Source organism: Elgaria multicarinata, chromosome 3 (assembly GCF_023053635.1).
Source record: "Elgaria multicarinata webbii isolate HBS135686 ecotype San Diego chromosome 3, rElgMul1.1.pri, whole genome shotgun sequence".
In the NCBI taxonomy this organism is placed as follows: Eukaryota; Metazoa; Chordata; class Lepidosauria; order Squamata; family Anguidae; genus Elgaria; species Elgaria multicarinata.
The window spans coordinates 115,209,952-115,214,978 of NC_086173.1; positions in this window are offsets into that span (position 1 = coordinate 115,209,952).

Here is a 5,027-nt window from a genome sequence, read left to right on the forward strand (position 1 = left end):
GAACCTGTGTTAGTGACGCTTACTCCCAAGTAAGTGGACATAAGACTGCAGCCTGAAACAAGCCAACTTCTCCTTTTAGGAGTCTCATTAGTAAGGTTATTCTTGCCACCCAGATGGGCAGGAAGGCACAAATTGTGGTTCAGAGGCAAGACAATTAATAGGTGAGAACTGGTTTCAATGTACATTCCAGGAAGGAACAAACAACCTTAGAGTGGGGGAGACTGAACTTTTGACCCTAGACAGGCTTTTTATTTAAGGATGATAAGATTCTTACAGAATCAATATACAAAACAGACATATTGCACCATTGTGTCACAGTTATACATCCCTGCTCTTGGCAATTATCAAATTCTATTGTGAAACAACAATGCCTGAACAAATCCTACAATATAATTAGCTCTTTTATTTATTTAATTTTCTTTCTTTTTTTAAGTGCTCCTTGCTTGAGGTAAAGGGAATCAATCTAATGAAACATGCTCTGCAATGCTGCAAATTAGTGGTACCATGCATCTTTGTAGTTGGGGTTTCAAATCCAGTTCTCCCTTTCTTTACAATAGCCTCTTGTTGCTGAATAAAAACGAGTACCTTTGACATGGAACCCATTCAAAAGTCATGGCTATCAGTGTAATGAGTTCTGCAGATGGTTTTAGTTGCCATTCTCTTCCTTGCTTGGAGCTAAAAACTTTCTCTGCCTCTTTGGCAGCTGCTCCCAGATGGAGGAGACATGCAGAGCATGACGGTTCCCCCTAAGGAAATGGGCAAAATCTAGAAAATAATAAGCAGTTTTGCAGTATGTTCAGGAGTTTCCCACCAGATCTTTCTATCACTTAGCCCCCCAAAAAATTCTTGGGATTTTAGCAGACATATATTACACCCAAACCTCACACGTCTGGCACTGGCAGAAAAGAATGCCATAAATCCCTCCCTGTAGGGAATACCACTTTGCAAGGCTCTTGACTGTAAAAGTGATTTTGAGATAGAAATGTAGACTGCAGCCTTAATCTCACTTTACCGTAGGTAAATTTTAATGATTCCTGGGGGGTTTCCTTACAAAAATGTTTTTAGAATTTTGCCTTAGACTATTATCATAAGCCACTTATTTCAATGTAACTTTTGCTGAAACCAATTGGGCTTGCTTCTAAGTAAATATATCATGGGTTGTGTGGGGTGGGTCAGAGAATAACCAAGGCTCATGGAAATGCAATGTCAGATAACAGGTTTTTTGCTCGTGATTCCTGAGGTTTAGAATCTGGTCTCTTTCCAGGGTTTAAAATATTTTCTGTTCTGCAAGTAATATTGCCTTTAATTATGGAAAAGAATAAGAAGAAACCTCTCTATGTTTGTTTTTAAAAGCCCGAAAACTGTACACTGCACATCAAGTATTCTTACTGAAAATGTTTCTTTCTGCTGGCTGGCTGGCTGCAGTTAGGCTTAGCTGGAGAAACACATTAAAACATAGAACCACGAACAAAAACATATTTTGGGAGATATTTTCTATCTATCAACTTCAGAACATTGTGAGAAATGTTTGAGAAAGTAATGACTGCAGTTATTCTATTACAGTTCTTATCTAATCCACATTTGGATGATAACGGAATATAAGGTGAATCATGAGAGATTTGCAAGTTGTTATTGATACATGCAGTTCCTAAACAGTTCTTGTTGTCACAAGGTCACTTCAATTCCAATAGAAACTAAAATCTCCATAATGGGGATATGGGTTCTAATGACACCCTCATCCATTTCCGCTTTTCACAAGATCCAAGTGAAGCAGAGATATACTTGAATGAGTTCTGGGAATTAGTAACAGAGTAGATGAGAAAATGTTAAGCTTAGTCCAAACAAGACAGAGGTGGTGATGGTGAGCAGTTAAGTTCAGGAAATGCCTCTTCACCGGATTCCTGGCTTGGAGATTCTCTTGAATCCCATTCTACTTCTGGAGTCTCAGTGGCTATGGTTTAGGGTGCCTTTCCGCAGCTTTCCTGGCTGGGGAAAGCCAACGCGTAGTGAAGCTAAGTCCCTGGATCAGGCCACCAGGTGGATTTCTCTGGTGCAGCAAAGCTGGTCCACAACTGAAGTATCAGCTAGAGAAACTCCCACTGGTGCTTTAGCTTGGGACCAAATTATGTAGGAGTGTGTGTGAGTGTGTCCGCACACACTCTGATGTCATCAGACTTATGGACAGCCAGGTGGGGAGGTCATCCCTCCCTCCAACACTTTCTAGTTCTCCACCCCTTCACTAGGAGCAGGGCCTTTTCAACAGTTACTCCAATAGACTCCTGCCCTAAATTCTAATTTGGACAGATTTTTGTTCTGCTGGGGTTTTGAGAGAAATATGTCTGCTGAGACTGAAATGTGAAGATTTGACTGCAACTGGTTTCATTTTTCTTATGGAGTTGACTGAAATTGAATTTTTGTTGGTATTAGTTATGTTTTACACTGTAAACTATTTTGTGTACAATTGTTTAAAAATGGTGTTTGTTTGTTTGTTTGCTTATTGATTACATTTCTGTACCACTTGGTAGCTGAAGCTCCCTGGGCAGTTCCCAAAACAAAATTTAAAACCATAAAATCCGTAAAATAACACATCATATAAAACATTTGTTTAAAACAGAATAAAACTGACTAAAAACCAAATTAAAAGCCAACAGTCATGCAAAGATCTTAAACCATACTAACACACTTTTTTAAAAAACTGAAGGACTAAAAAGCTTGGGAGAATAAAAAGGTATTCACCTGGTGCCAAAAATACCACAACATAGATGGGATTCTTTGAAGAAGGCATTCCACAACTGGGGTGCCAACGCTGAAAAGGCTCTCTACTTAGCTACCCGTGTTGGATCCTGGAATGGATCAGTTTTACTTTATTCCTGAGCTTTAGCATGCCTACTGACTGAAGACATGTTTTCAAATGTCAAGGCCACCAGATGGACACTGAAATTATTCAATTACTAGTGGAGTGGGTCGAATTATTATTATTATTATTATTATTATTATTATTATTATTATTATTATTTATTAATTTATATAGCACCATCAATGTACATGGTGCTGTACAGAGTAAAACAGTAAATAGCAAGACCCTGCCGCATAGGCTTACATTCTAATAAAATCATAATAAAACAATAAGGAGGGGAAGAGAATGCAAAGAGGCACAGGGTAGAGTAGGGTTAGTGTGGGTTGAAGTGGTATGGGTCGAATTGCCAATTATTGGCTGGACTGATTGTACAGTTTGTCATGTATATAAATGCTCCTCATTATGTGTGTCTCATCATTCTCAATCCTCCTATCTCCTGGGATCAATGTATGTATAATGTGCTTTGTGTGCTGTAAATAATTTATTAAACCAACCTCTATGTCAGTAAAGCTCTGTTTTAAACTTAACCAGTTTGTGAGCTTTATTGGTCTTTGCTATTTCTAATGAGAAGCTTCTAAAACTCTGTTTACTCTTGAGAGGAGTTACTTCTAACAACTCGCATCACTTCATTGGATGGGGGCACCTAGAGAAAGGCCGCAGAAGATTACTTTAATCCAGGGGTCTCTACAACTGCCTCACCACACACATGTGAACCTTCAATGGTGTCTGCAGAGGGATTCCCATTATGGTGCTCATCGGCAGCTGCAAAATCCTTTTCAATTTTCCCATTTTTAAAATATCTGTACATAGATTTATATAAATGCATAAAACTTTCTCGCAATTGTACATACACTTCAACAAAAGCTGACCAAATATCCAAATAAGTATCCATTTGAAGGTGGCGTCTATATGTGATTTGTTCAAATATTGAAAGCATTGTAAGGTCTTCAATCCATTGCATTATAGGAGGTGAGTGTTTATCCTTCCCATGTTTTTTAGCTGTCAAAAGGGAATGGAGAATCCATTTACACTAACCACTTGTTAATTTGCAAGAAGCAGGAAACTAATTTAATTGAGTGTCTACATCTATGAATATTAAAGACTGTTCCAGTACAAAATTTATCGGTGTAATAACCTCTTCCTCAAAAGAAGCAACTACTGTCATTGCCAAAACATATGCTTAAAAGAAGCATTAGCTGTATTGTACTGCCAGCAGTTAGCTGAATTGGACCATAACTTATTAAAGAGATGTTGCAATGGCTAAAAATCACAAATTAAAAGTTTTTGCTAAATAAGATGCAGGCCTAAGATCCACAGGTAGACACCAAAGTGGCGATCCACAGGCATTTTGTGGTGGTGCTCACATTTCTCAAATTTCCAAATGTGCCTATGGGTCCAGAAAGTGTTGGGACTGCTGCTTTAACGCCAGGTGCATGTATATATTGGATGAGCCAATCCTTCAGGTAACCTAGACTCAAGATGTTTAGGGCTTTGGAAGTAAAAACTTTGAATTTGGCCTGGAAACGGATTATATTATTCCAGGCCAGATCACAAAGCACTGCCATAATATGATCACTGCATGGGTGAACAAGGGGAAATGTGTCTCTCCCAATTGTGCCCACTGGGTCTACTTGATTCAGCATCAGGGTAGATTCAGCATCAGGGATCGGGGGTGGGGGTGCCATGCTTTCTGTTCATATGATTACTAGGCCAGATCTACACCAAGCAGGATATAGCACTATCAAAGTGGTCTATGGAGGCAGGATCTACACTACTGCTTTATAGCAGTATTAAAGTGCACTGACAACTGTTAGGGCCCATGACACATTGTAGATTGGGCCCCAACAATAGTCAGTGCACTTCAATACTGCTATAATGCAGTAGTGTAGCTCTTGCCCTAGTCTGGAGTGTTTGCGTCTTTTGTTGGGTCAGCAGGACAGATTGGGGATTCTGCCCACCCCATTACACAGCAGTCTCCCTACTTGAGCTTTTAGAAGTGTACATGACGCTGAAATCCCCTGGGTTACTAGTTTTGAGGGACTTCAACATTGATGCTGAGAGCACCTTGTCTGGGGGTGGCTCAGGGTTTCACGGCCTCCATGACAACCATGGGACTGTCCCAACATATCATCAGCTTGACACATTTAGCAGGGCACACATTAGACTTGTT